The sequence below is a fragment of the Myodes glareolus genome, chromosome 17, assembly GCF_982192425.1.
Source record: "Myodes glareolus chromosome 17, mMyoGla1.1, whole genome shotgun sequence".
Lineage (NCBI taxonomy): Eukaryota > Metazoa > Chordata > Mammalia > Rodentia > Cricetidae > Myodes > Myodes glareolus.
In genome coordinates, this window is record NC_142042.1 from 65,356,180 (window position 1) to 65,378,178 (window position 21,999).

The window sequence follows — 21,999 nt, forward strand, 5'->3', positions numbered from 1 at the left end:
CTGACCCAAGGTTAGACCACCTTTGCCTCCCTTTCTCTCAAAAGCCTCCTCTCCCAGGCTGCCGTGAGCACTGGAGAAGGGAAGAACAGCAAAACAGATAAGATTCTTCTCTCTCTCTCTCTCTCTCTTATTATAGGCTGCAAGTTAAGGGGTTTTTATTGGCATATGTAATTATTATAGATGTGTTAATTATATAATGATGACTGTGTAAGATACTGTATTTGTGTGCGTGTGGGGCCAGAGGACAGCTTCAGGCCCTGTCTCTCCTCGAGCATGGTGCACTTTTGTTTCTGTTCTCTTCCAGGAATCTGGGCCTGCTGGTTAGACTAGGTGGGCTGGCCATCAAACCCTGGGGGTTTGCCTCCATCCATCTCCCCAGCACTCGGCTCACAGGAGTACCACCATGTGCTCTCACGAGAGTACCAGCTTTTTACATGGGTGCTGAGACTCAGTGAGACTCGAACTCGGGTTCTTGGGCTTACACAGCCCTTTACCACTGATGGTAAATCCCAAGATTTCAATTTCAACTTATTTTTCGTGCTTTTCTTCCCTTTTGAATTGTTAAAAAAAAAACCCATCCTTATCACAGGAAAGGAAATGTGACAGCTATTATGGTGTAAATGATTTATACTTTCTTTGGTACTATCTCTTCCTTCCTTTTTTATTTTTTAGCAAACCATACATGCATATGCCCTTTTTTAAAGTTAAGTAATTTAGATGTTTATACTACAAAATTCACCCTGTTCTCACTGCAGTCCCTCTCCTGGGAGTGACACTTTAGTGACTTCCCTCTCCCTTACTCTGCATATGCCACCACTTTGGTAAGGCGACTTATGCTTCTGTTCATTTCACTAAAGACGAGGGCATTACCACTAACTCCCTGAAATGAATGGGTAGACAACATTTTGATCCTTCTCTCCTTGTCTTCCTCCTGAGTTTAGTGGACACAGTGTTACAGGACACGGGATTAGTGGATACAGTGAACACAGTGTCAGTGGATACAGTGTCAGTGGACACAGTGTCAGTGGACACAGTGTCAGTGGACATAGTGTTAGTAGACACACTGTCAGTGGATACAGTGTCCGTGGACACAGTGTCCGTGGATACAGTGTCTGTGGACACAATGTCCATGGACACAGTGTCCGTGGATACAGTGTCCGTGGACACAGTGCCCGTGGATACAGTGTCAGTGGATATAGTGCCAGTGGATACAGTGCCAGTGGATACAGTGTTAAGCTTTCAGCTTTCCTCTTGGCAACCTCTGACTATTTTTTAAGACACATTTTATTTTGTGTGTAAGGATGCTTTTCCTATATGTATGTATATGTGCCATATACATGTGTGGTGCCTGTGGAGACCAGAAAAGGGCATCGGATCCCTTGGGAGCAGAGTTACGATGCTGGGAAGCAAATTCAGGTCCTCTGTAAGAGCAGACAGTGCTCTCAACCAATGAGCCATCTCTCCCTGCCCACCTTTGTGACTCAAGTCTCCTGTGTGTTTCAAACTGTCCCTCTGTGCTCCTGACCCCCTCCAGCTTCCATACACCTTTCTCCACCCACTTCCATCAGACCTTCGCCCTAACAACCTCAGGAAAATCACCATACACACTCCAGACCCACCATTACAGTTTCAGGCTTTGTTTTAGGTTTATTATACACAGATGAAACCCAAACCTCCATCTATGAGACGGTGGAGCTACAAGTTGCAGCATCATTACTCCTTGTCACACAGCCAGAATTACACAGGTGGCTCCTCACTCCCTGTCCAGGGACCTAGGGTCTCAACCACAGAGCTTTCACAGTTTAAGCAAAATAAACACTTTTTTTCCTTCATTTTGCTATAAACTGATATCTATGACACCCCCAAATTCTTTATGTCAAAGCTTAGTCCCCAATATTACTGGGCAGTTAGGCTGTGCAGGTACAGACCCTATGATTGGATCAGTGAAGAAACCCCAGTGTTCCTTCATCCTTCCGCTATGGAAGGACACATCCAAACAGACCTCTTCCAGACATGAACTCAGCACAACTGTGATTGCCTGGACAAGACCTGCACACGACTGGACTCTTCAGCATTTCATCATAGGTCGTGGAACGATCCAACGACACCCCTCCTTGAGGGATTCTTGTCAGTTAGCAGCTATTACAGTAGACGATATCCATTTTCTTTATTGGTGTAGCCAAAAGGGTGTCTGTCCTCTAGCAAGTAACCTCCCACTTTCTCTCTGGGAAGAACTCAAAGCTCAGTCAGTCAATAAATAAATAAATAAATAAATAAATGGCATGAAAATAGGAGGGAGACTTGCTGGAAGCGGGGCTCAGTAGGAGAGGGAGAGAGGTGAGAGAGAGGACTTCGTAAGCATGTCAAACTATCAAACAATGTCTAAAGCCCACTACATAAGTATGTTAAACTATCAAACAATGCTTAAAAGTTTTGAAGGCGGCCATCTAAGAACCAAGAAACATGCCCTCACCAAACACTGAATCTGCTGGTCCTTTGACCTTAAACTTCCCAGCTTCCGTCATGGGGTAGTCACAAAGTCTAAGGTACTTAGTTGTCACCGTCTGGTAATCTAAAACCATTAAGATACTAAACGTCGTCTGTCCGAGAGCATGCTTCCAGTGTGCTTTCTTCCTGGGCCGTGGCTTCCCAGTTGCTGTCTCCTCTGGTTTCCAGTTGCCTTGTGGAACTTCTTCTAAGCAAAGAAGACTGTGGAGTTAATATCACTAGGTGATGGACAGCTATATATATTCAATTTACAATGCAAGGCTGCGCATACCACTATGTAGCCCAGCTTTCTGTGCAACAATCTTCACAAAAATCCTTTCCTGAGCACATACCCTGCCCTGCCCCACGGCCCCTGCCTCTCTGAAGATACAGTATTCAGGCTCCTGAATGCTCCTTCCTTTTCTAAGGTCAGTGGTTATTCTGTGAGTTTATTTCTTCCTCCTCTTTCACACTAGGAATAGTCCTCATACTGTGGTGAGTTTATCACCTTAGGGATAAAAGACCAGGCTCATCTACAGCTCTGATTGGCCTGCTTCCAGTCACATGTCCACCTCTTTCAACAACCACTGTGGCCAGGGTGACCTCATCCACAAGAACTAGATTAAAGGCTTAAAACAAAGTGCACCCTCTGACACTCACATCGATTCTGAGGAGTTAGTCAGTGTTTGTATGACATAGTCAGAGGATTCCACTTCCTCCAAACATTTCAGAGGGTGTCAACTACGGGATGTTCACTGGCCAGTCTCCTTTTCCCTCATGTCCTCGACCATGTCCCACTGGAATTTTCCCAGGGTTCCAAACCTGCCTAGTAATCCACATCCTCTCAGGCTAGTCCCCCAGGTCTTGTCCATCACCCTTGTGAGCTAAGCCACACTGCAATTGCTGCCCTGTAAGGAGCCTCCTGCAGTTCAGAGCTTTGGAGAACTGAGCACAAGAGGCTCATGGCATGAAGAGACAAGGACCATGCAGGTCCGTAGTCACACAGCCACGCTGTGGTAAGTAGGTATGAGATATTGAAGCATCGCCAGGAGCACATGGATACGAGAAAGACAGTTGCCCTGGAAATGAGGGGCACAGCAGCAGGAAGGCAAGGGGGTGTAAGGGTCAACTGGCCTCCCAACCCTCCTCTGGGCACTCGGGACTTACAGTCCTTTTAACTACCACCCAGGCCTGCTGGACTCACCAGTTTCATGCAGCTGGCCTCCTCCACTAGCTCCGTGAACAAGCTTTTCCATTTCCAAGTCAGGCAAGGGAGACGGTGGGCTCCATTGCCAGAGAAGCCAGAGCCATGACTCAGCTCCCCTGAGCCCAGGCCAGGCCCTGTGACAGTGGGCCTGGGATGAAAGCTGGCCCTGAGGGAGGATGAGGTTGGTGGGGGCGGTGGGGGGGGGCACGCGGACAGATTTAGCCTCAGAGTGTGCAAGACCCTGGTCACCAGGGCCCTCTCCAGGCCTGAGGCTGAGTGGAAGGCCTACACAGACAGAGGAAGAACTGACATGCAGAGAATGGGCTGAGACCCATATTCAGGGAAGCCTGGACAGGGCTCAGCTTCGGCTGACTTCTCCAGCAGCCAGTCCGCCAGGAGCCTGACAGCAGCTTCTCCTCACTCCAGGACTCACCTCCCAGCCACTCTTTCCTGCTGGCACAGCTAGCCCTGGCCTTCAACGATGCTGACACTGTGACACAAAGTGTCCCCTGAGACATTATTTCAAACGGACTAGCACTGTGTGGCAGTTTCTGCCACTGTCTGAGTTTTCCAGATGAGGCAACTCCCAAAGAAAACAAGCACATTTCCCAAGAGCACAGAGCTTGCGAGACAGCGGGGGTTCAAGCCCAAGTCTCCAAGTCTGCCCCGGGAGGCGGGCATCCAGAGCTGAGCCCTTTCGCCGCCCCCTTGCCAGTCTTCTCTCCTCCTACTAGCCTCATTGCTCACCCAGGAGGGTCCCTGGAGGAATTCCATCCCTTCACTCATCCTCCAGACCCCAATGCCATAGGAAGCTAAGTATCTGCACTGCTTCCATTACAGTGGCCCCAAAGTAGAAGGTAAAGGGAATACATTTCTAAGCTTGCCAGAGGGGCTCTTGGTCCTCTATGAGGAATTTTCTAGGCAGGAAGTTAGCCCCAAAGCAAACAATAAACCTATCCTCTCCTCAAGAAAAAGACATTCTAGGATTATTCAGAGAGAGAGTTGTGTGTTTCGAGGACGCCATTTGTTCCCACCTCACCCCCACAGAGGAAGCGAGCAGGCCCTGTCCCTGCAGACCAAGTGAGTGGCTCACTAAGAGAGTCTCTCCGCTGACTTGGACTGGGTCGTGTAAGGGAAAAATACAGAAAATAGTTCCTGACTAGTGTGTAAAACATCTCTGAAAATGAGAGGTTGACTGCCCGAAGCCAAAGAGGAGAAATGGCCGTATAGAAGTCAGCTGCACTGCCACGTGATGTCGGAAGCAATTTTTGAAACCCCAGGGTCAGATAAAGATTTTCCTAAAGGGTGCCAGGCACTTGGGAGGCAGAGACAGGAGAATTTCTGTGAGTTCGAGGCCAACCTGGTTACAGAGTGAGTTCCAGGACAGCCAGGACTGTTACACAGAGAAACTCTGTCTTGAAAAAACAAAAACAACAAGCAAACAAAAACTCCCTGGAAAATAGGACCTACCTATAGGACAACTTAACCCCAGCAGAGTCCGCATGGAGACGTCAGCTGGATCCTGGCGGGGACTGTCACAAGGGGTCAGTGAAAGAGGTGTCCTCTCCACTGAGAGGCCATGAGTAAGAGAACCAGAAAAGCCCTCAGCAGTCAACACCTTGAGGATTATAAGGGTGACGGTCAGAAAACCTGAAACTGTTTGCGTCTCCATTCCCCCTACTTAGAAGAGCAAGATGACATGTAGTGATGGGGACAGGTGGCTGAGGGTGAAGAGGCTTCCCACGTGCCCCTCCCCATTGCAGGGCGGGCCCGGTTGGAGCAATAGAAGCCCTCTGACTGGAGCTGGAATGAGGACCTTCAGATAGCCTTCCCACCACCTGGAAGTCATGACCTCAGAGACGCTAAAAAGGCTATGGGGCCAGCCATGATTTCATCCAGGGTAAGGAATGGTGGCTGAAAGGCTACTGTGTGGAGAGAACAAGGCTTCCTCTGCGTTTGCTCCTCATTAGTCAGTGGTCGTGATTCATAGGCACCTGCTCTACCTGACTCGGGAACACAGCAATGAATACAGCATTCAGGACTGAGGCCCAGGTATCCACGAGATGATGACTCACAGGCACCCCTGCCCCATGACCCCAGTCTCAGAGACACACCCTGGCGGCTAGTCTCACAAGCTTCATCTTTTGGGCTCATCCTCCAGGATGTTCATGATCATGTTTCTACCTAAAAGCACCCTCCCACAGGCTCTCCCTACCTGAGTCCTTTACCCCACATCCCTCCTCAGCGTGAACAAAGATTTACTGAGCACCCACTATATGGCAAGACTTACACTAAATGATGAGGAGTGTGAGAAGTATCTCAGTTCAGATTCAAGGGAGAGATATGGAGGAAGAAGGGGGAACAGTGGTGCAAACCAGCATCAGACTGTTGCAAAGGAATGTATCAGGACAGCGGGAGAGACAGCGGAGAGCCCAGGACCGGAGAGGTCACTCAATAGTGGACGTGCAGCTGGGTATAAAAGATAAGGAGAGTTGAAACATGACAGAAAAGCTGCATGCCTGAACCATGGAGGTGGGAAGGATGCAGGATCAGAAGAGGGCAGTCCCTAACGCAACGGGCTCCATTGCCAGCAGCAGTGCAGCGTAGGCTGGGTTCTACGGAGTGAGGTCGGCCGATGTCTTGGCTCCAGTTCAGTGCTCTTGTGGTTTTCTCCTAAAGCACCTGTTGCCACATTGCAACAAATTGCAACAAAATGTTCTACATGAAAGATACGCGTTCTCCCATTGATATGCCATCAGCCTCCTCTTTGTAAAGTATTTGCACTGGCTTTATTACGTCCTGGTGCAGTTTTTGTTTTCAAAAGTTAATCTCTCAGAGGACTGCAACGCCTCTGCCTGCACCATCAGGCAAAAGGCACCTTGTTCATCCATCCCACCGTGATAACTGACAGGAAAGATTTGGGGTTTTTTGTTGGGGGTGGGGTGTTTGGAGGTTGGGCTGTGTTTGGGAGTCTTTTGTTTTGGTTTATGTGTGTGCCCAGGAATCTTTCTGCCCGGCTGTAAACTTTGGCCCGGGCTGGGGGGAACAAGCTGCAACAAATGAACCAGAAGAGGCAGAGACACAGCGGCCGAGGGCTTGCTGTGCAGACTCAGCACCCAGCCCCTAACTGAAGCCCATACAGGGATTGCATTATAGGATGAGTTTGGTATGCAAAAACAAAAGCACATTCAATTGCAACATGGGAGATTCACTGGCACAGAAAAGCTTAGCTCAGCTCTTCGCTGTGGGAGCCTGTGTTCTGCTGAAGCCCAGTGACTTAGCCCTAAGAGGAGCTAACTGGTCTGGCCTCTGCTCCAGCCAGCTGTTGCCCAAGGCTAGCTGGCCACTGGGCTCCCCCAGCAATCCCTTAGCAACCTAACCTCCTCTGACCACTTTCCTGGCAGAACCACAATAAATGGAAATGAAATGGCCAGCAGGAGGTGCCAGAGGATGGGTAATGAGACACCTTCAGCGAATCAGCTTCCCCTGTCTTGAGGAAAAAAGGAAGACAGGCTCCTCGCCTGTGGTCCATCATTGCTGCCCTCAGACTCTGAGCTCAAATAGGGCACAAAGCAGAAAGGGGCGTCTTTCACCCAGGAAAGAAGCCATCCCTATGTTACAGATCTACAAGGTGGACTGACTGCTCAGACCTTTGTGATTAAAGCCCTGGACCTCTGCAGATCTAGAGCCCTGTCTTGAGCAGTTCCCTGGATTGGCATTCGGTTCCACCCCTGTGTTTGACTGAACTTCCTTATGACTGTCACATAAGCCCTTTGGAAACCTAGTGACAGACACTAGCTCCTACCAACCCAAAGCTAAGCACACGATCAAATAGCGTCTGAAAGTCACAAGAGATTTGCTGCAGCTCACCTGATGGCCCCCACAGTCTCAGAGCAAACTTCCTGTCCCTCTGGCTCTTACAGTCTCTCCACCCCCTCTTCCAAATTGATCCCTAAACCTTAGGAGTTGTGTTGTAGATGTCAATCTGTCCCTACTGGGAAACTCTTCCTTTAGATCGGTTTCTCAATGTCCTGGGACTTGTTAAGTAGGCTCAGGTGACAGGACAGGGAGTACCAGGGAATCCCTAAGGCTTGACATCCCCCCCCCCAGTTCTGGGATTCTAAACACTCACCATCACACCCAGCTTTTTAAGCGGGTTTTGGGGATCCCACCTGAGTGTTCCCCTCACTCCACCTTGGAGTAGTTTGTACTTGCCAAATTTGTAAACCAACAAGCAGTCAAGATTCACACAGTTGACATGAGTGTCCCTAAACTAACTCTGTGGCTCTGGGTTGCAGAAACAACTCGTCAAAACAAAATGACAAACCAGGACTCAGCACAAGCCACGGAAGTGAGAGACCCAACGATGTCTCCTGGAAGGCCGCTACTGCAGTGAAGCTGCTTCTGTTAATACCTTCTCCACAAGCCCTCAGCAATTCAGAGACGCACAGCCGGACACAGGCCCAAGTGTCCAGAAGGAAGGGGCATTAGCACGCACTGCAGAGCAGCAAAAGCTCTTTCTGATGTTAAAATGGCAATTATACTTTCCTAGGAAGACTTGATGAGGAAACAAGAGTGCTGTCTTCCAGGTCGGGAGGACAGGCTGCAGTACAAGGGCAGAGGGAACACCTCTCACCTGAGCGAGAGAAGATACATGGGACTTCTTGCTTAGTTGAAGATGGGGGGATTATTTTTTGCCTTTTATGTGATGTTTTATAGTATCTTTCTAATTTTTTTCAAAATGTATTAAGTATGTTATTCCAGTCACTTAATAGGTTCTGGAAACTTCTACATAAAATACAAATATCCATCCATATATTGCTACCAGGTGAAATATAAAAATACAAGTATTGACCTTTTGCCCAATGTAACAGTCACTAAGGTTGAGGCCTTCCGGGCTCAATCGGCTTTTCCGTTGCTTTATATTTAAACTGCAGTTAACACTGAGTTTCTGTGGTGGAGGAAAGGGACTCAGGGGTTGTCAGGAAAAAAACCAGAAAAGGAGCACTATGCAGGACCCCTTGGTAGAGTGGGCTCACAGCCCCACCTCAGCTGGAGGTGACTGGCTCCTCTCTTTTGTTGATTTTTGTGCTTAGTGTTTACAGCTAGTGTCTGACGGAGTGGTCTCCTGCTCTGTGGGCCCTGTGGCTGATTTCTGAACTGTTTCAGAATGACATTCTTCTGGGGACAACTTCTATTTGTGCAGCTACCATGTTTACTCCTCTGCTACTCCGTCCATCCAGAACATCCGCTTCTGGTGTTGGTGTTGTGCTAACAAGGAATGCAGTGTCCTATAAGGAAAACGACTTTCCTCACCCTGGCCCCTAGCTCCACTTCAATCACTTTTAACAACTTTGCACGCTCCTTCTGGTCTCAGACCCAGGCTTGGCCTCTTTAGCCTGACAGTCACCAGAACCCTGGTAGCTTCTCTGCCAGTCACCAACATGTATGTATCTTTCTCCTCCGTAGAAGCGATGACTGCTTAGCTCCCAGCCGCATATGCCCCCACCCCACCCCCAAGCTTTGAGGGATCTAATTGTGGAATAATACCATTGTCTTTCCATCTACTCTAAGCATTCCTAATAAGTATTTACCGTGCTAACTAGTGACATGTTTACTACGCTAATAATAGTTCTCACCATTAACGCCATTGAGATGCTAAGGCCTGCAAAGGCTTTCTTTCCTTTCAGTCTCAAAACATCTCTAACAGGAAACTCTGTGTATCTCGAGTTAAAGATGACCAAACCAGGCTTGAGGATTTTCTCAGCCTCCACGGTGCTATGCCCATAGCTTAGGCAAAGGGAGGGTTTGGTATAGTTTGGTTCAAATCCGGGGTTGTTTTGTTTCTGTGGTCTTGGTGTGCGAACGCTTTCTTTTATTTTTGTTGGCATGTGGTGTAGTAGGTTTGGTTGGTTTGGCTTGGTTTGGATGAGACAGGGTCTCACTGTAGCCCTGTCTTGCCTGGAACTCACTGTGTTGTCCATCCTGGCCTAGAACCCGTGCTAATTCTGCTACCTTGACTTTTGAGTGTGGGATGGCAGGCCGGAGCACCACACCAGGCTCATGATGAGGGTTGAACATGATTCTGCCTATTCCAAACCTATGCCCTAGCCACTGCACTCCACCACAGCCCTTCTGGAGCAGTCGGGAGACCGCCGTCTTCTCCACCCGGGCTCTTGGGGCAGACAGCAGAGAGCACAGACTGGTGGGCACTTTATTGTTAGTTCCCTTTAAATGAGGTAAAAGTTGAAAAAGATGTCCATGAAGGATTTAAATGGGAGAGTTTTAAACTCTCAGTAGCACTGGGGTGCTGACTCTGGGGACTGCTAAACCCCTTCGGGTGCCAACACCAGCGTCTTGCTGAGCAGCAACAGAATAACAGACGCTGGCCTCCTTTCTCCAGCAGGCCTCAAAGAAGGCTGGCGTCGAAGGTCTCTGGAGCAATGGGTCTCCAAAGCCGGTCTGGAGCAATGGGTCTCCAAAGCCGGTCTGGAAGTTTGGAACTGCCAAGCTCAGTCAGACGCAGGGTCTCAGAGAGTAAAAGCCGCTGCAGAGGAAATTCCCCTCTGTAGTCCACCACGCAACAAGGGTCTTGGCGGCTGAGACAAGCACAAGGCCCTCACCTGTGGCTGCTCATCAGATTGTGGAATCCAGCAAGCTTCCTGCCCAGGGCAGAAGCCTTGGACCCAAGGACCGTCAACTCTCTGTCCCTAGTGATTCTGGAAGGCACTCTTCCTTCTCCGATGAGCAAGCCAGCTATGAGCCAGACCCTGAAGTCTACAGTGAAGATCTAAGAAACAAGCAGGAACATCTGAAGTCAGGCCAGGGCCAGGGGTCAGGCTTTGAAGTCTCCCTTCCCTTCTTTCTTGGTGGGCTCCTGCAGCACCTGGATGCAAGGAATCAGACATGTGCCCGGGGGGTGGCCTGGCAAGCTGCATATGGGTGTGCAAATAGGGTGAAAAAAGTAGCTCCAATCAGAGAAGAGTTACCAAACCTGGGAAGGGAGGGGAAGCAACCTGAGCAGCCACGGGTTGCCCCAAGTTCATCTAGATGTCTACAGGTCTTTGTCTCTGAAGAGGCCAGCAAACTGTATGAAAGGCTCTGTTTCTGGTTGCTATGGTGACCTTGGAAGACTGCCTGCATCCTCCCAGCTGCTGGGTTCACTAGGGGATTTCACTCAGCAGGTGTTTTTTGTTTCATGGGACTTTTGTTTCTTTATGCAGCTTCTGTGACTGTACTAACACAGCAGAGCTGGGGGCTCCTTTGCCCTCCCAGCTTCAAAAGCTCTAGGCGCGTGGTTGCGGCACCTACACAACACTTGTGCCAAGCCTGGCAAGGACTACTGCGCTAGGGGAAGATGCCACAAGGATGTGAGCCAGCCAACCATTACCATGTTGTGGCGGTGTGAGTCGAGGACCCCAGGCTGGTGAGCTGTGCTTCTCAGCTATACCCCCAGACCAGACAGCTGGATTTTCCTGAGTCTCAGAGAAACAGATCTTCCCTCCTCTGCTCAGAAGAAATGGGGACTGGAAAGGGTGTTTGGAGACTGAGCAAAATACCCTGATAGTGGAGGCAGAATTGTACAGCATTAATGAGGTTATCCTGGTAAGAAGCTCACAGGAAACCAAGGGCCACAGTGTTGCCCATGTTGCTACCTCACTGAGGGTGAGTGATGTGAAAAGCCATGTGATTTGCTTTCTGTGAGCAAGAAGGAGCTCATTCATGCCTGTGTACATCCCTGAACCAAAGAATTGAAAACGCATCTGCACAAACCCTATGTGAACACTCATGCTTTATCCTGCTTTCATGATGTGCAATTTTTTCATGGAGAAATAACCCCAATGCTCATCAGCTGTTGTGTATATCCACACCCTGTGATATGTACATAAGACGGGGTACTAGCGTGTGCTGAGCCAAATACTGCTGTGTGCTGCTGCAGAGGAGCTGAACACAGTGAAGCATCGTGAGCGGTTCCTGAGAGCTCTCATTTGTACGCAATACCCAGAGCCCACAGATGTAGAGACAGAATTGTGTTAGGGGCTGCCAGAGGCCAGAGGGAAGGACTGCCAATGGGCATCAGGTTGCTAAAGGGATTAAAATGATCGAAAATCAAATCATGGTAAAGGTTATAGAATGCCAAGCTTATTAACTCCTCTGAATTGGAGCTGGAGAGGGGCTCAGCAGGTAAGAGCAGAGAACCCAGACTTGGTTCCAAGCCCCCATACAGTAGCGCACAGTTACACATACAAGCACAACACCAAAACACTTTTAAAAAATAGACCCCTAAATTGAACATTTTGGGGGGGGGGGTCTAGATTTAGCGGTGCTCTTTGAGTCAGGATCCCATTACCTGTCCTTGGATGGCCTGACACTCACCATGTAGCCTAGGCTGGCCTCCACTGTGCCCTGCTCCTCCCACTTCCCCTTACAAGTGCTAGGGTTACAGGTGTGAGCCTCACACTCAGCACTGAGCTTCTGAGCACTTTTAAAGGGGCGATTTGGTGGCATGTGAGTAAAACCCGAATAAGGCTATTTTTACAAAAAGAAAAGAGGAGAACTTTGCTCATTTTCTCTTAGGAAGAAAACAGAGAAGATCCTCACTGGGCACTGAGTGCACACTAAAAGGGCCCACATGAGGCGTTTTGACTTTGTTAAAAGAAGGGGCCAGAGACGGTTCCGTGGGTAAAGGTGCCTGCAGGCAAATTCAATGATCTGAGTTCAACCCTGGAACCATGTGGCAGAAGGCAACAACTCTCAAAAGTTTCTCTCTCTCTCCCCCCTTCCTCCCTGTCTTCCTCTCTATATATTCCTCTCTGTCTCTCTGTCTCTGTGCATGTCTCACACACATACACACACTCACACATCCACAAAAATAAATAAGTATGTGATAGAAAAAGAAGCTGTAATAGTGGATGTGTGATATCTTGGCTTGCTAATTCTTTTCCCTGGAGGAAATAACCCAGAGAGGAAAGTGCATGGAGCAGGTAGAAGTCAGAGTGGACCTTCCTCTAGACACTTCATGAGGAAATCAGTAACAGCCTTCATTCAGGAAAGGAGAATCGGGACCAGTGTGCGGACCATCCTCTACTCGGGGTCTAGGCAAAGCATCATGGGAAACCCCCATGAGCCTTCACTCTAACACACCAGGGACAGCAGCTGGGATGAATGGGACCATGCAGAGCTTTAGGTTTGAAGATGGAGGAGAGGTGGTACTGACAGGAAGCACCGTGTGAGACCCTCCTCTTCCAGCAGAAGGTCTTGCTGATTGGTGGCTCTTGTCTACCTCTGGAGGAAGGGTGGGAGCAGGAGCCCACAGCTTCACCACTCCTCCTCCTCCTTCTGAGCACAGAAATGAGTTGCCCAGGCTCTGAAAGGGCACAGCTAGGTGTGGGCACTAGGAGAGCTCCTTGGACATATCTCTGCAATGGCCAGTGGCTCCCAGGTCCTTCCATGCTCCCACTTCACCTTCCACACCTTCAAGAAGAGCTCCACAGCAAGTTTCTCCCCACCCCCTTGTTATGCCCAAATCCACAAAGTCCCCGCAAAAGCCAAGTCCTGTATGGAAAAACCTTTATTTTAACCAAGTTTGCAAACTCGGTCTTGTTGCATGGAGCGTGGGCCCTTGTTCCGTCCCAGTCACCTGGCTAGCTTACACCCGAAATAACTACACAGAAACTGTATTTATTAAATTACTGCTTAGTCCATTAGCTTTAGTTTTTTAATTGGCTAATTTTTATATTTTAATTTAACCCATTTCTATTAATCTGTGTATTGCCATGTGACTGTGGCTTACTGGCAAGATTTTAACCAGTGTCTGTCTCAGGCAGGAGATCTATGGCATCTGCCACTCTGCCCTTTTTTTAGCATTTAGTTTTGTCTATTCTGCCTACCTAAGTTCTGTCCTATCAGGGCAAAAGCAGTTTTTTTATTCATTAACCAATGAAAGCAACACATAAACAGAAGGAACTCCTATACCACAGTCTCTCCGCATGTCCAGCATGTTGGAATAAACGGAGAGCCCCGAGCTCAGTTAGAATTAGGTTTTTATAGTAGTAAAGGTGGGGATGAGGGGTTTTTGAGATTTAAGACCCCTGATTGGCTGACTTTTGTCTAGGGGTGTCCTGGTGAATGTGTTCTGGCAGGTGATCCTATCTACAACACTGGAATGTTAGGCATTTTTTTTTTTTTGAATGGTCTGGTTTTGGATGGAGGTCAGGTAATCTCAGCTTGTGGTTCTTGCTGCAACCAGATATTGCTTCAGAGTAAACTATTGAGACTCAGGCCTCTTATTAAATTTATGGATGGCTGAGTTCTATTCTGGCAGGTGATCATGGTTGGAAGTAAAGAACTTCCTTTGGGTGATGTTCCCATACTTAGATCATCATGACTGGCCCCACATTTCCCCCTTCACAAGCACTGATTACAGAACCCAATCTTGGGTCCTGCTTGCCCCTGGTTTTAAGGGGACATGGAACTACTTAAATTAATTGACAACTCTGGACCTAGTATATCAACAGGCACTACAGGTCAGGAAGTTCCTCTTGTCTCAGCCTTTCAACCTATTTTGGGCAAGGGGCATGGGACAACGTGTTCCTTTCCGCAACTACTTCAGGCTGACATTGGGGTGTTGTTATCCGGGCCGAAGCAGGTTGAAAGGCTAGCCAAAGATGGGGAGGGGGGCATTTAGGCATTGGGGCACTCATCAGACTTTGTTGAAAGAACAGGGAGTGTTCATATCAGCTGAACTGATTCACATCAGCTTTCAGAAAGTCCAGGGCTCGCCACCATTCAGAGCAGGTTGTTGTCAGCAACTGATGCTCAGATGCACTTGCAGCCAAGTGGAACCCTACTGAGATAAGTTTAAGCTAGGAACAGAAGTTAAAATTTATTTAAAGAAAAACCCAAATTGTAGAAAAAGCAGATAACGGGTATCTGTAAACAGAAGGAATAGACTCCTACCTTTGAGTCCTAGCAAAAACTACAGATTTGTTAGAAGCATTTCTATTTTTCTGCTGTCCAGAGAACCATGTATGGTTTGGACAGAGATGTCTTTGGCCCAATGAAAATCACCTTTAAGTTTATATTTAAATGGCAACCAGAATAGATCTAAAATCTTGACCTTGTGACCCACATAGCAAGTAATCATTTCTCTATTAGTTTATTAGAACTACCATGGGGGTGGGGGAAGAAATTAGAAATGTTTTTTTATATCTTAAGCCATTTTTAGACCCTCAAAGCTTATAAACTTTTATCAGGATACCTTTTCCTGCTAAACTGACATTATAACTGTCCTAGCAATTAATACTATCAGAGATCTCAGAAGAATAAAGTGTATCTGAGTACAGACCAAATAGTTTCTGCATCTATTAAAAATGACAGGGACCATAGTCCATACACAGTTAGTCATACCCAGGTCTCCATAGCATTAGAGGCAGAAATACCCAGAACAGCAGTCCTACTGTCTCATCCAGGTCCATAAGGTGAACATTTTCTTTTTCTGTGGAAGAGAGACATGGAAAAGACTGACCATATCTTGTCTAGGCAAAAGAGGTGCAATCCATTCTCCAAGATCCTGCTGTTTTCCCACAGTTTGGACCAGGTCCTGACAGCTGGTGTTGTACTGGGGGTCATCTTGCCCAGTGGTCAGCGTCATTGTAATCCAGGTGGAGACATCATGGTGTCTCATAATCTTCTCTGAAGACCTTGGGTTACTGCTAAGATCTCGGAGTCTCTGTCTAATATAATAAGCTTTTTAATTATTATTAATATTTTAAATGCCATATTCCGCAGATCTCTGAAGTATGAGGGCTGCCTAGGTATGTCTGATTAGACAAACTTTGTTTTTTATTACTTGCTTTAAGTTTGACTTTGTAAACATATACAGGAAACTAAATAAGGTTTATTACTGTAACTAATCATATTGGTACTTTAAAGATGATTGACTAACTTGTATTTTTTAACAGTCTATATATAATAAGTTAGTAGCTTTCACAAGACTAGAACTCCATACTCTGTAATGATTTTGAATTAAAGCTAATAAAGAAACTGAATTAGTCATTCCGAGGGTAAACACAGAACAAGTTTATATCTAGCTGTTAATGCTGTCTCCTGCAAAGGCAAGGAACAGGTCCCAAGGTGAAATGGGAACAGGAGGGCACCTAAGAGCTAGCATTGCCCTAGGGTAACATTGCCCTAAGGTAGACTGAGGTGATCTATAGAACCCATCTTGGCAGGTGTGTACTAAGTTGACCTGAGAAAGCTGCCCTGGGCCCAACATTTTTTCCCCCTTCACAAGTACCAATGACAGGACTCAATCATACTCCGGTACCTCCCCAAGGTCTACCTAGGAGGGGTGGGACCACCTGGCTTCTGAGGTGGGGGTTGTAGATATGTATCAGACTGGCCTCGAACTCACAGTATAATCCAGAATGGCCTCACAATTGTAGGAGTCCTCCTGCCTCCACCTCTTGAGTACTGAGACTACAAGCTTGTGTCACCACACCAGACTCTGCATGCTTTCTAAGGTAAGTCTAAATACTGTTTTGAGAAGTGCGATTCATCTAGCCATTTGCTACCTCCCTGTTGCAGAGTCCTTGCCTGCTTCATGTTTTTCCACTGAAAGCGATTAATAATTTCACTGAAGTGTTTAAATATTTGCATCTTTAAGGAATGATGCTTTTATTTCGATGATATGGATCCCAGGAGTGAAGTTGCTGGGTGCTGGGCACATGCATATTTAATTTAAGTAGCTCTTGCTGTAGGACTTTCCCTCACAGTAATAGCAGTTCACACTGCCATTAGCAGTCAGTGAGAGCAGCCTTTCCTGGCATCTCTGGCTTCTCTACGCAGCAACTTCCTCTTAAAAAGTTTGACGCTCTAATGGAGTTTGGAAGTCCCGTTTCCAGGCGGAGGGTGAGGAAGAGCTTGGGAGGACTTTCAAGAGGAGGGATCTTGAAGGTGTGACAGCAAGGACGTCTGGAGCCTGAGGAAGGCAAGCTGAGGCAAGTTCTACCAGCTGCTGGTGAGACCCTCCATAACCTTGGTGGACTGTGGGAGGCGGGGGCAGGAGGAAGGCAGGAACACTAGCAGAGGGCACTTGGAGGCTTTGCTGGACACAAGCCAAGAGGGTGGGGTCCGGCTGAAGACTGGAGTGGCAGTGACCTTGGGATTATCCTAGGGACCTAGAGCAGGTTGTGCACGGAGACAACCTTGATGGGGACCAAATAAATAAATAAATATTTTAAACCCCAAGGTTTGCACTTAAGGGTCCAGCTCAGTGGTGGAATGCTTGCCTAACACACAGGCACACACACACACACACCACACACACACCACACACACACACACACACGGGTCTGCACTTTAGGGTCCAGCTAAATGCTTGCCTAACACACACACACAGAGGAAATAGAGAAACTAGTAAGACTCTTCTCATTGATGGGAATATATCCTTAAAGGGAATATTGAGGCCCCGCCCCCTCCTCTCCTTTTTCACATCTAGGCCATGAGGCAAATGGTTTCCCCACGTGCTCCATTACAATGCACTCTCTTGTCACAGGCCCGGAAGCAGTAGGGCCAACCTACCGTGGATCTAAGTCTTCAAAACTGAGAACTAAAAGAAACCTTTCTTCTTAAGTTGATTGTCTCACGTCTTTTGCTATAGTAATGAAAAGCTAGCGCAAGTTCTTATAGATTAGATAGGACAGCATGTCATTCAAAGGTACTGAAGATATTCCTTTAAAATGAAGAGATAAGTCAGGCATGGTAGCGCACTCCTTGAATTCGAGCACTTGGAAGGCAGAGGCAGACAGATCTCTTGAGTGTGAGGCCAGCATGATCTACAGAACTAGCTCCAAGATAGCCAGGGCTACACAGAGAAACACTCTCTCAAAAACAAACAAAAAAAAAGAGATAAATCACATTTATGTATTTGAAAAGTCAATATTCTCCAAAATTTGCTCTGCATAATGAATGCAATGCCAATCAAAAATCTCATACACACACACACACACACACACACACACACACACACACTTAGGGAGGGTGTTTGTTTGGTTTGGTTTGGTTTTGAGACAAGGTCTCCCTGCATAGCCTCAGATAGACTGGAACTCACAGAGATCTGCTTGCCTCTACCTTCTGAGTGCTAGATTAAGGGCCTGTGCCACCATGCTCGGCTTACCCATTTTTATATATGTGTATTGGTGTTTTGCTGTCATGTGTGTAAGTGCACCCCATGCATGCAGTTCTCACAGAGGCCAGAAGATGGCATCATCTCCTCCTGGAACTGGAGCTTCAGACCTCTGTGAGCCACCATAATCCAGGCCCTCTGTAAGAATGGCAAGCACTCTTAACCATCTCTCTAGTCCCCTAAAGTGTATATCTTAAAAGTAGAGACCAATAATAGATAAAATATCCTGCAGAAGAAGAACAAATGGGAGATTTGCTTTAGTAGATCTCCAACACTATTGTAAGGTATACCGGGATGCGTTGTATTGGCACTGAAATAGATTAGGTGCAAAGAGAAGAGAAGTCAGAAACAAACATACAGTGACATTGTGAAATGTATATATTCTCTTCCTCTCCTTCCAGGCACACAGCTTCTAGAACCTTGGAATCTACAGAGTGATAAGGAAGTTTTTTATGCGTGCAGGCTGGTTTTATGTCAACTTGACACAAGCTAGAGTCATCTGAGAGGAGGGAGCCTCAGCTGAGAAAATGATCCCGTAAGACTGAGCCATAGCCAGGCACTGGTGATGAATGTCTTTAATACCAACACTCAGGAGGTAGAGGCAGGCAGATCTCTTAAGCTCAAGGCCAACCTGGTCTACAGAGTGAGTTCCATGATGGCCAGAGTGGTTACACAGAGAAACCCTGTCTCAAAGGAGGAGCATTTTCTTAATTAGTGACCGATGCAGGTAGGGCCCAGTCCTGGGCTAGTGGTCCTGGGTTCTATAAGAAAGCAGGCTGTGTAAGTCATGATGAGCAAGCCAGTAAGCAGCATCCTTCCATGACCTCGGCATCAGCTCCTGCCTCCAGGTTCCTACCCTGTTTGCATTGTTGCCCTGACTTCCTTCAGTAACAGATTACAATGTGGAAGCTGAAGCCAAATAAACCTTCTCCTGCCCAGCTTGCTTTTGGTCATGGTGTTTCGCTGGAGCAATAGCAGCCCTCACTAGACCCAGATGTTAGATGATTGGTACTTTCATCCCCACCTGCCACCTTCCAGAACTGCAGGCAAACCTTGTCGGTGGCTAGGGTTGTAATCATTCATGCTTCCTAAGGAAGCTCCCATAAATAACCTAAAAAGATCAAGCTCAAGCCTGATTTAGTGACATGTATCTGTGATCCCAACTCTTAGAAGGGAAAGAGAGGGGGATCAAGGATTCAAACAAAGTCAACCTCAACTACATAACAAAGCTAAGGGCTCTGGGGCTACATGACACTCTAAATAAAATAAAATAAAATAAAATAAATGAGAGGGCTCAGATGGCTGAATGTACAGAGAATCTGTGAGCGCGGTGCACCCAGGGAGGGCAGGAGTGTGCCTTACTCCTCCTTACAGGCCTGGTCTTCCACATCTTTTCCATCCAGCTGTTGTTTCTTTTTTATATCCCTAGTGAACAGTGCATAAACGGTGTCTGTCGCTCTGGCTCTTTGAGCCGCTCTAACAAATTAACCAAACTCTGTATCTGCTACAGTGTTTCTCTCTTTTAAAGATTTAAATTTATTTTTTAAATCAGATGTGTTTATTTGTTGGAGGAAAGTATGTGCAATAGAGTGCATGTGCATGCAGTGGCCAGAAGGGGGCATCAGATCCCTTGGATCTGGAGCTCAGGCTGGTTCGAGCTGCTCCCTGTGGGTGCTGGGAACCCAGTTCCAGGCCTCTGCTGTGCATCTCTCCGAGCCTGTTTTTCTTTTTTATTATATTACGTTTATTTATTTCTATGTGTACATGCCTGTGTGTACTCTCCTTTCACCATGTGGATCCTAGGAATTAAACACAGGTCAGCAGGCTAGACAGCAAATGCCTTTATCCACTAAGCCACCTCAGCCAAATAAATGTGTGTTTCTTAACCTGGTGTAGGGCCCGGGTCTGCCCCTGTTCCTTGGGTGCATCTTGAGGACAGTTTCTGGTCAGCCAGCTAAAACATTCTGTTTGTTCCTTGCTCCCTCTGACCCGCCTGGTGATTAGATGGAGGGCATTATTTCATCTTTGGTATAGTAATTTCCCACCTGCCTGGGGGAAATCCTTGTGCAGCAGCGAGGTATTTAAGGATTTCCCCAAAGTTGAATAAACGATGTTCGGCTGATCTCCTTTCGAATGACCCAGATCTCTTGTGTGTCCTTTCCATCTTCAGGCCCTTGCCCGACTTGCGTATGGTACAGTGGCGCGCAAACTGTACGGAGAGGGTAACACAGAATCGGGTGTTACAACCTGGGTATTTTGTGTTGCAGTATTTATATTTTAGGTGTCATCTATAAGCTGTTTATATATTAAATGTAGAATATTTAAGAGAAAGATATGAGAAAAAAATAGGGAAATTAAATCTGGAAGCTGCAGGGGCTGGAGAGATGGCTCAGAGGTTAAGAACACTGACTGCTCTTCCAGAGGTCCTGAGTTCAATTCCCAGCAACCACATGGTGGCTCACAGCCATCTGTAATGAGATCTGGCACCCTCTTCTGGCATGCAAGCATACATGGAAGGAATGTTGTATACATAATAAATAAATAAATCTTTAAAAAGAAAATCTGGAAGCTGCAGAGAAAGGCGGGAATGATCTGGCCTGGAGTCAGGAGAGCTCAGCCCCTCCCGGAACTCCTACTGCCCCACCATGATCCTGCTGCTCTGTCCTTACATTCGAATGGGGTTAGAAACACACTACACACAATCCTGGAGATGGGACCACAGCGGGTAGAGGGACACCTTGTACAAACGCGAGCGTTGTAGGACACCAACACTGCGGGAAGTGTCGCGACTTTCCTGACGGTCTCAGCCATGCTTGGCAGAGGACAGATAATGTGGCCCGAGTCAGTCTTACCCCAAACTTCAACCTGGGTGGGGCAGCCCAGTTTATGGAAACAGATGCTGCCGGTCCAACTTCAAGGGTGTAGGGATGACTAGATTATGGCATTACTGCCACGTAGAACAGAGCCTTGGCCACCGGAAGAGGGGTAGCAAGGCCACTCCCTCCGACCAACCCTCAGGAGTCTTGGGGCATCTGTAGGAAGGAATCCACTGCTAAGTCCCCCACTCCAGCCCCTTCCTAGGAACCGAGACCATGTTCAAGGGTCAACTTGAAATCTTCTGGAAAGTAGTCGATCTAGGCTGGGCAGTGTGGCGTGCCTTTAATCCCAGCACTCAGGAGTCAGAGGCAAGAGACTCTCTGTGAGTTCAAGACCAGCCTGGTCTACAGATCTAGTTCCAGGACAGACTCCAAAGCTACAGGGACACCCCATCTCAGGAAAAAAAAAGTAAAATAATTTTTAAAAAAAAATTTAAAAAAAAAAGTAGTCAGTCTACATCTGACCACACCCAATTCTCTGCCCCGCCTGCCACACTCACCAAAATTTCCCGTAATACCTCTTCACTTCTCAATTTCAAACTGCATCCCCAATGCAAACAAAAGTTTTGTTATTTGTTTTATTTCGCTTTGTTTTGTTTTGTTTAAGCCCCTCCCCCCCTTTTTCATTCATACTGGATCTCATTATGCAGCCCTGACTGGCCTGCTAGTCCCTCTGTAGACCAGGCTAGCCCTGAACTCAACAGCAATTCATCTGTCTCTGGCATTAATGAGGTGCGCCACCACACTCAGGGAGGTGAAGTCTTGTTTAGCAGAAGGACTCTGCACCTTCTGGTCCTCTCTAGCTTTGGACTCACACCTTCTGTTCCTCCCTAGCTTTGAGACACACACACACACACATCACACACACACACACACACACACACAGTAGAGCCTGTCTGCCTCCTGAGGAACCAAGCATCTTCCACCACCAGCCTCTGAATCCCCAGACAACTGCCCCTCCAGGTGCCTCGCTGGCTGTCTCGGTCTTCTAACCTGGAAAGGGATCTGAACAGCCTCGGATTCCCGTTTTTACAGAAACCGTCTCTTCCTTGACTTGCTTGTAACAAATGTGCCTCGAATGAAATCGAACTGATTGCTAGAAGCGAAAGCATGCTCCCACCTTGGCGTTCCCTGAATAAGGAATTCTGTCTCCCCTCGATCAGCCCAGTCTTGCTAAGCTTTGGCTCCCATCCCCAGCCTCATCTCCCTTGCTGGTTCCTCAGGGGCTCAAATACCAACTA